The sequence below is a fragment of the Apium graveolens genome, chromosome 8 (genome assembly GCF_009905375.1).
Source record: "Apium graveolens cultivar Ventura chromosome 8, ASM990537v1, whole genome shotgun sequence".
NCBI lineage: Eukaryota > Viridiplantae > Streptophyta > Magnoliopsida > Apiales > Apiaceae > Apium > Apium graveolens.
This window is the reverse complement of record NC_133654.1, coordinates 146,920,356-146,937,121: the sequence shown is the minus strand read 5'-3', so window position 1 is coordinate 146,937,121 and position 16,766 is coordinate 146,920,356. Positions and strand designations below refer to the sequence as shown.

General features: G+C 31.5%; 1 long non-coding RNA gene across 1 annotated transcript; it reads left to right on the top strand.

Moving 5' to 3' along the window:
• The first annotated feature begins 245 nt into the window (after window positions 1-245).
• Window positions 246-3,270, top strand: LOC141676605 (uncharacterized). Its single transcript, XR_012557087.1, has 2 exons — window positions 246-663; window positions 3,051-3,270. It is a non-coding gene; the product is annotated as an uncharacterized LOC141676605 (long non-coding RNA).
• Window positions 3,271-16,766: the final 13,496 nt, after the last annotated feature.

Below are 16,766 nucleotides of genomic sequence, written 5' to 3'. Positions count from 1 at the left end.
GGAGAAGAGATAATTTCATTCTCTTTATTTAAAAATATGATTTGTGACATTTTCTGATTTTATAAAGATGTTTTATATTTTACAAAAGAGAGATTTATTGATTTTAGAATAAAAGAGAAAAAGAAAAAACAGTTTCTAGAATTAGTTGGCAAATGACCATTTTTCTCCTCTACTCACTTATAAATAAAACCACTCTTCCTTCCTTTCCTCCCCACTCCCTTCTTCCTCTTGGATCACTCTTTCTTTCTCTTTTCTCTTCTCTCTCTTAGAACTCTCTCCCCCTCCCAGACTTCTCTCTCTCTTGCATGCAAATGCTAAAACATATCCAAATTTCAATTTCTCACCATTAAACTTCATATTTTTCAAAACTCTACTCCTCCATAGCTTGCATGTAGCTAATTATTATTTTTTTTAAAAACCCACTTTTGAGTTTATCCAAGAACAATTAAATTTTGTGAGGTGAACCTAAAAAGAGGTGTTAGATATGTAGCATATGAAATGTGGAGGTCAAAATATGGTGAAAAATCCTATGAAGGCATCACCAAGTTTCAACCCCCTCTCGGCCATGATCAATATAAGAGCCGAGGGGATGTTCTTGAATATTTAAGATGATGTTTTGATATTAATTGAAATATTGGTGTGTACTTGAGATGCATCTTAGTGGTAAGTAGTTTTTTAATTTTTGTAAATAATGTATTTTATTCGTTATATATCGAAATTCTTTGATTTTTGTTTTTCTGGAAAGATAATTGGATTATCTTCAATTTTTGTTCTTTGAGTTTCCTGAAATTCAGTCTGTAAGCATGTGTTTTATGCTAATCTTTTGATATGAGTTTAAATGACGTTGATGCTTGATTTCATGCTATAAGACTTGTTTTAATCTTGTGTATGTTTGCATGTCATTGATTCTTTATGCATGTTGATAATTTGAATTGCATGTTGTTCATCATTGATGCATGTTGACATAGATTGTTACATGTCATAATTTGTGGGTCAATTAGATGATGATAGTAATAAGTAGATGTGTCTTTATATATTTTTTCAACTGCTGCTTTTAGTCAATTCCGTTAGGGCTTAGTTAAATTCGGATATTAAAAATAATTACATATTTGGATTCCTTGCAAAAAAATAGATAAAATAGGCTCTTGAATCATGTCAATCGGATTTAAAACGAACGAGTTATGTGTGGTCGAAATTTGGCTTTATTTGTGTAAATTTTAATTTGAATTTTAAAGGTTTAATTCGAAAATTGATTAAATTGTAGATGATAATATTAAACTAAACTCTAGTTAAATGATAATATTATATTTGTAAGTGCATGTTAAGTACTAGGTGATTTTCTTAAGTTATGATTGTAATTGAGTTAGAATTCCATTCAGTATTAGTAAATGTAATCACGAGTAGTTTTATTATTGTGTGCCATGTTTCTAGATCTATTTTGGTCCTGTTATGTGCCTTGTTTGCATTCTAAGTCTTCTATGATTATGTGCAACCTGGAATCTAGTTTAGGCACACGAAACTTTGTGTCAATTGATTTAACGATTAAAACGTTATGCATGTTTTACTCAAGTCTGCGTAGAGCAGAAATTTCTGTGTTCTGTTTATAATTTAATCAGTTCATTTTTTATCTAAATAAAATAATTTCAAAATGAAAATTTTATATCGGTTTGGGATTATATTCATAAGGAAGCCTGAAATATTTCGTGTCAAGTTGATTATTTTCGATTTACTAAAAATGTTTTAGTAAAGTGTGCGCAATATAAAATTTTAGGTTTTTGAAATTATTTAAGTCGATTTAAATAATTGTACATGCTTGTTTGATCAAGATGATTGTGGAATTGATTTATTTGACAGTTTAATTTGAATTAAGAGGATATTCAAATCGAAATTCATTTTTTTAAATGTTAAGTGGAACTTGTATAAGTAATTAGAATGGTGGTTAAATGTATAGTTAGTTGATCGTGAATGAGGCACATAATTGATATGTATAAACTACGTGGCCTATGTGTTAGTAAATGACTTGAGTCATTGAATGTGTAGGGACTTGTACACATACATGTTAGTATATATAAACAATTTTGTATATATAAACAATGTGGTATTATCTTATATGATATGAGTTGTGCTATGTGATTATTTATGTTGGTTAAGTATAAAAGTATTGAAAGGGTAGACTAGTGTTAGACTTTCGGGGTGAACGTCGAGATGATTATAAAAGATACTGAAGTAGTTTCAATTATTAGTGTAGAAAGGGCAAGGATGTGAGTTTTAGAAAAGGAAAAGCTAAGTTAGGTGACGTGAAGTAAGTTCTTGTGAGAATACTGGAAGCGCTATAAGGCAAGTACTCTCACTCTAACTTATACCAATGTTTTCCTTCGAATTGATTACACTTGTTCCAATACCCTTCTTTACATTGAGACTTATGATCATTACCTTACCATAGTCAATCTTATTCTTGAACTATCCATGCTATGTTTATTTATCAATTGCCATGATACCATGAATCCTTGCTAAATAGTATGCTTCGATAATTCCTTATTTTGACACTAGCTCATTTTGAATAAACCTTGTTATTCAAATCCCATAAATTTCATTCTATATCTTATGATCTAAGAATACCTTGAGAATTGATTTCTCTAGATACTTGTTTGTAAAAGATGATTCTTGGCATCAATTTTAAAATGAGAAAGATTGCAAAAGATATATTCTATAAAAGAATATTTTCTTGAGATTAGTGGATCTGGACTAAGACGCATGTCCTTTCCATATTTGTTATATTAAGCTTAAAAGATGCCTAGGGATCCCACCCAAATTGTTTAGAACCATCGAGGTTCGGGACTATTTCGCGGCTGATCACCGGTTGTAATCCGTAGGTCATAAAATGATTTTTGAGCGGAGAATTGATTTCAATTGTTTTGTAATTGATGCCTTTTATTTACCTTTAAATCGTGATTTGAGATATTGTTATCCTATTCCTTTATGGACTTGCTGATCATATGGCTCACTTCTTGCTATTCACCCATGTCATTTCAACTATCAAATATGGTTAGGATGAAGCAAGATGCTCGTAAGTCTACCAATGGTGTTGCTGAGAACTATGTGAGAGCTCAGGTAGAATCACCATGCTATTGAGTGTGGAACGATGATATTGTACTATTGTAATGGTAGTTAGTGATGGGCTGTTCAAACTTTAAACCAAGAGATCTTGGATATTTATGTAATCGCACTCACTTGTAATATTTATATATAAGTTGTTGGTTTTCGTTGAAATGTTCTGGATGTGACAGCTTGCTATCAAAGGGAAGGTTTAAAGTCCCTGAACATCCCAAATAGGTTATATGATATAAAAATATGTAGTATAATATTCGAGATTGTAGTTATATATTCGAGTCAAACGCTAATAATCTCTTATATATATATATATAATTTGGCAACAACGAGAGCATTCGTTCTCGACTTCCATACAATATGATACCATTGTTTTCTCCGTGTATGCTGATTTGAGGCTCGAGTTTGATAGGCTTCAAGGCAAATATGACCAGATGATGGAGCGACTAGATGAGACGTATACGGATAATCAACAACTTGGTATTATCAAACCAACCTACATTAACCTGCTAAGCATTGCTAAAACTGATATAGAGTTTGAGATGAGATTATCGGATATAGTCTTGATTTTTAAGTTAGGATGGTGTTATACTTAAGGTAACCTTATCATATCTCGCATACTGCATATAATAGTATCATTACTTTTCGGACACTAGGATGGATGAGTCGATAGCCGCCAAATATTAACCGTACCACCCCAAATCTTTTGATACCTGGAATTGGTTTAAGATGAGACTTCTGCATACTTTGGAAAGAGAGAAACAAATGGATCTTTGTATGATTCCTTGGATGATTCCATATAAGAGGATTCTGAAGCTGATAAAGTTATTTGACATAACGATAATAGGGCCAGTAACTAGGGCGAGTAATTTGGATCTAAAATGAAGGAGGATCCACGCGGTAAAGGAATTCACTACTGAAGAGATGATTGAGGTTGTGCCACTAATTGATCGAGACATTGATTTTCATCTCGTAGTTTTTCCTCTTAGTAGAGTTGAATTAAGCTTTGATGCATAGGTAAATAACAAGAATATCCAATTTGGCCTTGTGTACTGTGAACAAGAAGGCCAGATGTACCGCAAGAGTAGCAACCACTTTTCTTCAAATTTTAATGTCTATTTACGAAGGCGAGTCGCAGTCAAAGATGGTATGGACGATCATCAAGTACAGGTTCATGTGGAACTGCTACTGTTGAAGGGATTTTTTTTCGAATGCACCCCTTGCTCTCAAATTAAAAGTGATTATATGGTTGTATTAGATAACACGGATACTGTTCTTTTCCAAAAATTAAATCTTGACCTGATTAAAACTGATATATATACCCAGTTACTATTTTTTACCTAGAGCTATCCGTTTATTCGAATTGCCTTGTTCTATTACAAGCAAATTATATAGTAAAGTGCCGCATCGACGTCCTAATGAAATTATTTGATTAAAAATTTTCCTTTTAATACATCAGTACATATAAATTGATTCCAAACCAAGTTTAGCTGATTACTAGAAAAATTGCTTGCATATCACAAGAACCATGCCTCCTAAAAGAAACACTGACCCATATACCCAGTTATCATATAATATTTAGCCCTCCTTCAACAGTAAACCACTAACCCAGCATTGTAGCAGCAGTTGAAGCAGTAATAACGAATACCGTTCAAGATGAAGTTTTAAGCTGATATGTTGGTTAAGCAAGAAGAATGTCAGGGAATAAAAGTTGTTGAAGGGAAATTAACCATTATCAAATATAGAGACGACAGTTGCTTAAGGGAAGTTCACAAGATTGTTCTTGGCAAAAGTGCCTTCCACGATACACACATAACGGAGGAAATTTAAGTTTTGAAATCAAAAACAAGGAATATGAGCGTGAAAACTAATAGTCAAATTCCATCGAGTCACTAAGAGTCGTTTCTGAGAAAAAGAATAATAGCTAGAAGAAGTAACGAGAGACCAAGTTAACTTTTTATGCCGCAAACATCTTGTAGTCAAACGTTTAATAAGCAACGATAAACAATGGAGAATAAGAGATCTTATTAAAGAAAGGAAAAGAAAAAGGGAGCAAAACGTGAAGAGTTGGAAAGTGTCTCCAAGGCAAACGACTATCATGACTATCCTTCTTTGCTATCAATGAACCCTGATTACTGTTTCAAACCCTGTTTTTTTTAATTATGCATTTTGATTTCCATAATAGCCTAAAACCCTGATTCATCATCAAACTGTTCTATAAATGTTATAAATACCCTTATAACCATTATACCTACCTTTTTGAAATTTTTTGAACCAAAATACTAGGATTTTCTCCGAATGCTTTTACATATCTTGGGTCAATATTATACAGGAAATCCTTGACCATTCTTATAAAATAGTTTTCATAATACAAATCAAGTGTTTTCTTATTAACCTTCTAATGGATAGTCGTGATCATAACATACTAAAGAGATCCTAGTAATTAACGAGTTTTCAGGTATTTCCCCCTGAAATACCTAGATTACCTCCAGATAAAGAAGTTGAGTTTAATATTACTTGACACCTTAAATGGATCTAATTTCAAGGGCATCGTACCAAATGGCACCCATGGAAATAAAAGTGTTAGCAATTTAGTTGCAAGGACTACTGAACGAGGAAGGAACAAAGCCGAGCGTATTCTTAGGGGACCACCACTGTTGTTGTGAAGAAAAAAAGGATGGATGTACGAGAGTTTACATTGATCATAGAGAGCCCTATAGGTTAATGATAAATAAAAATTATCTATCACCAAGGATTAATGACATGTTTGATCATTTAATAAGGGTACCACGTTTCTCCAAAATTAACCTACCATCATCTAAAGGTCAATATAAAAGATATTTCAAAATGGTGTTTGCACACGTGTAGACACTATATATTTTGGTTATGTCTGTTGGAATGATGAGAAAGCATGCAGCTTTCGTGAGTCTTATGAACCGGATAAATCCCAACTGCCTTCATCAATGATATCTTACTAAACTCCATGCCAAAGAGCAAGAGTGCTAAAGGATAACTTTCGATATCCTGACAAAGGAGAAGTAATATGCAAATTTCTCAAAGTCTGAGTTTCGATTCAAAGAATACAATTTCTCGAGCACGCGGTGGGTGGTGAAGGAATCAAGGTAGATTATACGAATATTGAAGCGGTAATGAACTGTGAAAAACCAAAGACATCAATGGAAGTCAAAGCCTTATGAGATCAGCTGATTATTATAGAGCATTCATTCAAGATGTTTTAAAGACGTGTACACCGCTAACGAAGCTAACAAGAAATGATGAGGAAGTCTAAGTAAGATAATAAGCACAAGGAAAATTTTGAGAGTTGAAAGAAAGGTTAATAAGAAAAACTAGTATTCAGTCTTGCCATATGATAAAGGTAATGTTGTAAATTCCAAGGAGTCTCTCACAAGGACTTAGAAGGTACATTGATACAACACGATAAAATCATCGCGTATAATTCCAGATAGTTAAAACTTCACGAGCAAGAGTACCTAACTTACGATTTAGAATGAACGACATCGGTATTCGCATTTAAAGTATGAAAACATGAACGTATCACAGAAGTTGAAGTATTAGTTCCTCCCAGAAAGAGCTTAGTACAAGATATCAATGAATAAAATAGATTGAGTACAATGACTCACCATCGAAAAAAATGTGAAAATTGGAGACAGAGATACGTGTGCCAGAATCAACAGAGTCATGATCGATAAGATATTTTATCCAAAATTGTTAAAGAAGATTGAAAGATGTCCAGGACAAGAAACAGTATGTGAAAGGGAAAGTTAAAGAGATGAGATAATGATTCAAAAAGATGATAAAGTTTCTCTAAGATTTCCCTTCTCGCATTTGGAACCCTAAGATTGATGTATCGAAGAATGAGGGGTAGTGTACATGACTTTTGAGTTGAACTAAGACCAAACATCTCGATGAACTAATAATTGAGTGTTAAGAGTTGATTTGTTAGGGTGTATGGTTTCGAACCTATATGTGATACATGCCCTGATTAAATTAGATTATTTACGTTGGTTTTGCGCCGATTAGTAAGCGATAATACGAAGGAGGTGGTCCCCGATTTTTTTACCATGTTTTCTAAAATAAAGAAGCAAGCCTTCCTAGTATTATATAATATACTGTTCCCAGTTCAAAAAGAGGATTTCTTGATATCGCATTTTCAGAATTTTTTTTCTAAAAACCCAAATTAGTTTGATTAACTCATATTTAATTTAGTTAATTATTTGATTGATGGAATTGATCAATTAAGTTGAATTAATTGATTAATTTTATTGATTAATAGTTAATTAAATATAAATAAGTTTTAATTGAGTTAAGTTACCTTTTTTAGAGTTTTCAAAACTAAAACTCATTTACTGTCTTTGATCAAATAATTTTCTTAAAAACGTTTTTATAATGAAAATGGGAACAGTTCATAATGGAATACATGATATATTTTCCAAGAACAAGAGCTAATCAGTATGTAGTTGAGTAACAAGAGATAGATTAACCCCATCGGCAATTTTCTTTTGACTAATGAAGGGTTCTTACCTGACCAATTGGTTTATTTGTATTTGAACAAGATGGAATTGTATCATGAGATTTCAACATCGGTTGTATCTAATCAAGATCCCAGATTTAACTCAAGAGCTTGAAATAAGTCTTAGGAGTGCTTAGGCACCAAGATGCATACGAATTATCGTTACCGTTCGCATGAAGAAGAACGATTTAGTTAGTGAAAGACATGAGAAAAATTGGCACTTCGGTTTGAAGACAATCAGAAACAAACATTCCTCGTTAGTAGAAGATTGACGTTAGTAAGTAGACATGAGTATGTCACTTTAATGGAGCTCTGCACGATAGAAAAGCACTATAATCCTTGAATGAACTTAGATATATCGTCATCTATAAGTGTATTACGAGAAAAGAATGATTAAGAATATTAGAGTATGAATTGAAACGGGTATAAAGATTGAAATTTTTGTCTTGGTAAATCTTTATGATTGATACAAGGAGATGTTGTATCTGATGGAAAATATTATATTGATATGGATATAGTATTCGCTTCTGGGACGTGAAGCGATAAACATATGAATGTTATATGAAAATGAATAGAGAAGTCTATGAGAAGTGATAGTTCTATTGATTTCCAAAGTAGTATGAATCTGTTTTATACTACTAACTCCTTCTCTCTCTTTTTACACCATTGTTTCCTAAAAATTTATACCTTTCGAATGAGAAGAACGACACATATGATGTGACTACTTGTCTGTGTGACAAAAGGGTCCGTGAGATGCCACCTAATTATGTGTTGTGAACTATATAGTACTAAGACTGGCCATCTTAAGTACCAATATGGTTGTTCTCAGCATATTAATTTCTATCCATTTTTCTTTTAAAGCTGATTTAGTGATTTTCTTGCGTTGCTCTATAACCATTCCTTTCCTCGAAAATTTCCGAATCGAAACTTTGTGCAAAATCTGATCTTATATATTTCATCTCTCTTATCTCCAAAAGAAATACACGAGAGGTGTAATCGTATAATTATACGAGGTTTTAGTACGTTAGAAATTGATCAAGACCTTGGAGTACTTAAGAAATGGCTTAGGCTATTATTGCATCCATGACAATACTTTATTCATAGTATAATGTGTATTTCTCTTAAGTGGTATAGCTTTGATTGTTAAACATGTAAGGAAATGTGAATCCTTAGATAATTAGCCTACATATTATATGAAAGTATTAGTAGAACAACCGGTAGAAATACTAAGACCGGTAAGAAATAGTGTAAAGGACAAGCGAGTGGGATGATGAGATTGGCAGAGAAATTTCAGATTCGAAGCATCGACCTGGGAACTTGAAAGCAAAATGATTACCAAGTATCCTTATACGTGTACTTAAGTTTGATTCTGAGGACAAAATCCTTTTAAGGGGGGAAGAATGTAACATCCGGGAAATTCGTGTATCATATTATTAGTATTTTTTATGGATTGTGTGGTTTATGTGAAATTTTGTGAACTAGGAAATAATATTGAAATATATTTTATTCCAATTTGACAGGTCACTAAGTGAGTTATGATATAATGTGATTGTTATGTGAATCAAAATTTTGTCAATATGTGTTTTATGATTATATTGTAAAAATGAAAAATTGTTAAACGATTAAATAAAAGAGAAATTAATTGAATAATACTTCTTGAGAGAAGAATTTGTTCTAAATTAATTGTTAAATGTGTTCTAAATTTAAAATTGTTAAGAATGTGTTTTATAAATATTTTTATAAAATTATTGGTACATGATAAAATCATGATTCTTATTTTTATATCTATGGAATGATATTATAAACATTCTAAAAATATATGAGTATTTTACTTTTGATAGGAAATAAATAAATCCTGATTACGTAGTTAATGTTGTATTAAATACACATGATTTGGGCTGTAAGGCCCAATAAGAAGATGTATAATATTCAAACCAAAAAGGTTAACACATTGATCAGGCCTGATGGAACAAAGAAGGCCCAACACCCTGAATATTAATTAATTTTGTAATTAATTAATAAGGGAGACAAACAACTATTGAGATGAGTCATGTTGGGGATATAAATCCTTATAGATTGGTCTCCAAGGAACCTCATAGGATAAGAAATCAGCTTCCTACTTCCTAGGACTCCAAAGTCCATTCTAATTCAGAGACTTGATCACCAAGTCTCCTATACCAAGTCCAATTTAAGGACTCCCAATATCTATATAAGGGGCCTCACCCCACAAATCAGAACTATATTTTTTTGACTTGATCATTGGCAATCAGCAAGGTACGTAGGCATCTTGTTAAGACAGATTGAGTCATGAAACACAAGAGCAGTCAAATCGAGCTTCGAAGCTCATGTTCCTTAGTAATAAATACAGCAATCATATACCTTAGTTTTTAATCCATAACAACTTTGGTTGTCTTGCATTTTAAAATGATTTTAAGATCACTATTTTACTTATTGACTGCTAATCTTGTAGAATTCATATAAAATAAACTGTTCGCTCAAAAATTATTTTAAAAATATGGGAGAAGAGATAATTTCATGCTCTTTATTTAAAAATAGGATTTATGACATTTTCTGATTTTATAAAGATATTTTATATTTTTCAAAAGAGATATTTATTGATTTTAGAATAAAAGAGAGAAAAGAAAAATAAGTTTCTAGAATTAGTTGGAAAATGACCATTTTGGGCCTCCACTCATTTATAAATAAACCCACTCTTCCTTCCTTTCCTCCCCACTCTCTTCTTCCTCTTGGGTCTCTCTTTCTTTCTCTTTTATTTTTTCTCTTCTCTCACTTCGAACTCTCTCCCCCTCCCAAACTTCTCTCTCTCTTGCATGCAAATGCTAAAACATATCCAAATTTCAATCTCTCATCATTAAACTTCATATTTTTCAAAGTTCTACTCTTCCATAGTTTGCATGTAGCTAATTATTATTTTTTTTAGAAACCCACTTTTGAGTTTATCCAAGAACAATTAAATTTCGTGAGGTGAACCTAAAAAGAGATGTTAGATAAGTAGCATATGAAATGTGAAGGTCAAAACATGGTGAAAAATCCTATGAAGGCATCACCAAGCTTCAACCCCCTCTCGGCCATGATCAATATGAAAGCCGAGGGGATATTCTTGAATGTTTAAGATGATGTTTTGATATTAATTAAAATATTGGTGTGTACTTGAGATGCATGTTAGTGGTGAGTAGTTTTCGAAGTTTTGTAAATATTGTATTTTATTCGTTATATATCGGAATGCTTTGATTTTTATTTTTCTGGAAAGATAATTAGATTAGCTTTGTTTTTTGTTCTTTCAGCTTCCTGAAATTCGGTGTGTAAGCATGTGTTTTATGCTAAGCTTTTGGCATGAGTTTAAATGATGTTGATGCTTGATTTCATGCTATAAGACTTATTTTAATCTTGTGTGTGTTTGCATGCCATTGATTCTTGATGCATGTTGATAATTTGAATTGTATGTGGTTCATCATTGATGCATGTTGACATAGATGGTTGCATGTCATAATTTGTGGGTCAATTAAATGATGATAGTAATAAGTGGATGTGTCTTTATGTATTTTTTAAACTGCTGCTTTTAGTCCATTCAGTCAGGGATTAATTAAATTCGGATATTAAAAATAATTACATATTTGGATTCCTTGCAAAAAAATAGATGGAATAGGCTCTTGAATCATGTCAATCGGATATAAAACGAACGAGTTATGTACTCGAAGTTTGGATTTATTTATATAAATTTTGATTCGAATTTTAAAGGTTTAATTCGAAAATTGATTAAATTGTAGATGATAATATCAAAATAAACTCTAGTTAAATGATAATATTATATTTGTAAGTGCATATTAAGTACTAGGTGATTTTCTTATGTTGTGGTTGTAATTAAGTTAGAATTCCATTTGGTATTATTAAATATAATCACGAGTAGTTTTGTTCTTGTGTGCCCTGTTTGTAGCTCTATTTTGCTCCTGTTATATATCTTGTTTGCATTCTAAGTCTTCTGTGATTATGTGCAACCTGGAATCTAGTTTAGGCACATGAAAACTTTGTGTCATTTGATTTGACGAGTAAAACGTTATGCATATTTTACTCAAGTCTGCGCAGAGCAAAAATTTATGTGTTCTGTTTATAACTTAATCAGTTCATTTTTTGTCTAAATAAACTAATTTCGAAATGAAAGTTTTATGTCGGTTTGGGATTATATTCATAAGGAAGCATGAAATATTTCGTGTCAAGTTGATTATTTTTTATTTACTAAAAATGTTTTAATAAAGTGTGCGCGGTATAAAATTTTGGGTTTTTGAAATTATTTAAGTCGATTTAAATAATTGTACATGCTTGTTTGATCAAGATGATTGTGGAATTGATTTGTTTGTTAGTTTAATTTGAATTAAGAGGATATTTAAATCGAATTTCATTTTTTTAAAATGCTAAGTGGAACTTGTATAAGTAATTAGAATGGTGGTTAAATGTATAGTTAGTTGATCGTGAATGAGGCACATAATTGATATGTATAAACTACGTGGCCTATGTGTTAGTAAATGAATTGAGTCATCGAATGTGTAGAGACTTGTATGCATACATGTTAGTATATATAAACAATTTAGTATATATAAACAGTGTGGTATTATCTTATATGATATGAGTTGTGCTATGTGATTATTTATGTTGGTTCAGTATAAAAGTATCGAAAGGGTAGACTAGTGTTAGACGTTCAGGGTGAACGTCAGGATGATTATAAAAGATACTGAAGTAGTGTCAATTATTAGTGTAGATTCAAAAGGCAAGGATGTGAGTTGTAGAAAAGGAAAAGCTAAGTTAGGTGACGTGAAGTAAGTTCTTGTGAGAATACTGGAAGCGCTATAAGGCAAGTACTCTCACTCTAACTTATACCAATGTTTTTCTTCGAATTGATTACACTTGTTCCAATACCCTTGTTTACATTGGAACTTATGATCATTACCTTACCATATTCAATCTTATTCTTGAACTATCCATGCTATATTTATTTATCAATTGCCATGATAACATGAATCCTTGCTAAATAGTATGCTTCGATAATTCCTTATTTTGACACTAGCTCATTTTGAGATAAACCTTGTTATTCAAATCCCATAAATTTCATTCTATATCTTATGATCTAAGAATACCTTGAGAATTGATTTCTCTAGATACTTATTTTTAAAAGATGATTCTTGGCATCAATTTTAAAAATGAGAAAGATTGCAAAAGTTGTATTCTACAAAAGAATGTTTTCTTGAGATTACTGGATCTGGACTAAGACGCATGTCCTTTCCACATTTGTTATATTAGGGTTAAAAGATGCCTAGGCAACCCACCCAAATTATTTAGAACCCAGCGAGGTTCGGGATTACTTCTCGGCTGATCATCGGCTGTAATCCATAGCGTCATAAAATGATTTTTGAGCGGAGAATTGATTTCAAATGTTTTATAATTGATGCCTTCTATTTACCTTTAAATCATGATTTGAGATATTGTTATTCTGTTCATTTATAGACTTGTTGAGCATTTGGCTCACTTCTTGCTATTCACCCATGTCATTTCAGCTAGTAAATATGGTTAGGATGAAGCAAGTTGCTCGTAAGTCTACCAATGGAGTTGCTGAGAACTATGTGAGAGCTTAGGTAGAATCGCCATGCTATTGAGTGAGGAACGATGATATTATACTATTGTAATAGTAGTTAGTGATGGGCTGTTCAAACTTTAAACCAAGTGATCTTGGATATTTATGTAATCGCACTCAGTTATAATATTTATATATAAGTTGTTGGTTTATGTTATAGTGTTCGGGGTGTGACAATCTAAATTTGGGAATTTTCTATTTCCTGTCATAAAATAATAAACTCTAATTAATAATATGCAATTAGTGATATAATATCATAAATATGAGACTAAAATCCTTTAAAATATATATAAATATATACTTTATTAATAACACAAGTCTTTGAAAGCTTAATACATTGTTGAATGAATTGAGTATCCATGGCAAGACTTATACTCAGAGGGAAGTCAACAGGAAGTTTATGCTGGTCCTACCTCACCACTTAGAGAATAAAGCTTAATCTGTTCGTGGACGGGTTGATTTTGAGACCATGACACTTGAGAAGTTGTATGGTAAACTGAAACACAAGAAATGGAATAGGAATAAAGGAAAATCATCTATGGTGATGGTATAGTTCACAGTAAGAATGTTGAACTACTCAAGAAAAGCTTTATATTACTGCTGACAAGCCCACGTCTAAAGCGGAAGTGCTCTTTGAAACTGAGAGGGATGATAGAAACCTCTCTGGTAATCCAAGTGACTACTTGTAACGCCTGAGAAATTACACTTGTATTGTATCATATTAATGATAAATTATGTGTTTAATATGTCATTTATGTGTAATTAGCTATAGAACCCTAATTGTTACGTGTTATGTGTATTCTATATCGTCCAGGTATTTTTAGGGCATTTTTCAGCTATTTTACTTCATAATTAAAGTCTTCGTATAAAAAGTTATACGACCCGAACCGTGTTTTAATAGCTGATATTTCAAATAAAATTAATGGCTTTATTTTTCATAGATAGGCTTGTACCATTGCGTTATTCTGAACATCTAGACATTTTATAAATTTTATCGTGTTACGAAAAATGACTTTTTCGGGCCCCATTCGGTGTTAAAAACCCCACAAATTTTTATTTTTATAAAATTATAGGACTTTTATTTATACCATTTCTTTGCATTTTTGAATTAATCACAATTTTTTGGAATTTTTGGCATATATATTTTATATATAAAATATTTAAAAATTCAAAATTAATATCCAACAATTATAAAATTAGGGGCCAAATAATTTTAAATGATGTATAATTAGGGCCTTAATTTTTAATTAGGGGTATTATTTTTACTACTATAAATAGCTTAATTTTAATTAATTATTATTAATTAATTACTAAAAATCAGAATTAAAATTATCTGAAATTCGGGTCGGGTATTCCAGGGTCGGGTCGAACAATCAAGCCGTGATTTCAAGCTGATTTATGTATCAATTTGTGTGATTCAAGTACCCAAATTGAAGGTTTTGATATGTTCTTTCTGTTTCTATCATTAATTTCATGTTTTTGTTCGTTATTTTTAATTTTCGATTTCTAGGGTTTATCCCGATTTGGTACTTTTTGATTATAGGGTTATTAGGATGATTTGATGATTGATATAGCTTCATATGATGATTTATAGTCGTTTCATGGTATTTAATTGATCATAGACAGTGATATTCGATTTCTAGGGTTTATGCCTAATTTTCAATTGATCTTGTTTGATTTTAGAGAAAGCTGAGGTTATTTAGAGGTTAGGGCTTTGATTATACAGTTTATAAGCTTTGATTTACACTATAGAACGTGAAGTTTCATATACAGATGAAGCAGATCGGTATTTGGCCGGAGTTGAATTGAATTTGATCGGAGAATCGATTTCAGGGATGATTCTGATGGGTTTTTGCCAGAGATGTGTTGCTGTAGTGATTTAGGACTAAAACCCTGTAAAAACCACATCAAACGATTTTTTTTGGTCTGATTTAGGATGGCCGGAATCCTGGCCGGTGGCCGGATTCTGGAGATTTTCCGGTCATGTTCTTCATGATCCGAAAATTGACCCGGTTGACCTGTTTGTATAACCCATGTTTGATCCGTTTTTGTCAGAAATAGATTTCTGATAAATGTTTCTGAAAAATTATTTTTATTTTTATTTTTATTATTTATAAAATCAGTTTTCATTTATTTTATAAATTGATTAAGTAATTAATTTATTTATTTTATAAATAATTCTGAAATATTTTCTAAAAAACTCAAAATTATCTATTTCTTGATTTATTCATTAATTATTTATTATTTATTAAATATTTAAAAATGATTAATTATTTTGATAATTAATCAAATAATTTTCAATAAATTTTAATAACTTCATTTTAATTCCAAAAATTATGGGAAAATTATTTTAATTCTGATTTTTCCCAAATAATTATTTAAAAATAATTTTAAGGTTCAATAATTAGGAATAATTAATTATACTGAATAATAAATTGATTTATTTGTATTTATTGAATAATAATTGAACCGTTTACCCGATTTAAATGAAACGAAAGCCTTTCGACTCAGAAAAATGACCTGTTTTCATTAAAAATAATATTAAATCCTAATTTCTTATACAAACTAGTTGACTTTTGATATTTATTTAATTACAAGCCTCATTGAGTATAGAGACGAGTCCAATAAATCCCGAAAAATAGGAAACGAGTCAGATAATGTTTAGTTAAGTGAATAGCGAATCGATTTTGATTCTAAAAATTATTTTAAACCTTGCATTACTATGTAACTTATATGCTTACATGAATTATATGGTTAATTGAGTCTTATCTGTAAATAAGTAGTATACGGGTTAATAATACGCGTATGGGTAGACGATCAGGACTATATGACGTCGGGGATACAAACAAAGCCAACAAGGGGAGCCGAGCCGGTGATAGAGGATTGTGAAGTACTGGAAGTAGATCGTGTGAAAGGCAAGTTCTTCCCTTATTCTAATTTCAGAATAGTGAAATTACTTCAGATTCTTATCGTAAATGCACACTTATGTTTCATGTTCATAAACACTGATACACAATTGTTAATCCCTAGTTCATATTTCAATTCGATCTTTGATTTCTCTTAATTCATTAAATTCTCTATTCATATACCAATAGTTATACATATAAACACATATTTTGATATATTCTAGTGTTGGAATATATCAAGGCATACCGATTATTTCGGTTGCTCTGCTATAGACTAGATAGTGATGATTGGGGATCAGGTTTACACTTGATCCTAAGGACCGGGACTTCACCGGATCCTTGAGTTGGGCCATAGAGTCTGGGTACCCGAATGGGTCTATACATTGAGGTATGGATCTGCACTATATTCTGGCTGATCAGCAGAATATAGGTGCAAACTTGTGTCCAGTTTAGTTTGTTTGATATTCGCCGATAATGGCCTTCGTTCTTTTCTCGCGAGGTTATGTCTTTGCAGATATAACCAAGTTACCAGCTCATTAACTTGTTATAAACTGCTTATATATTACGGGCTTGTTGA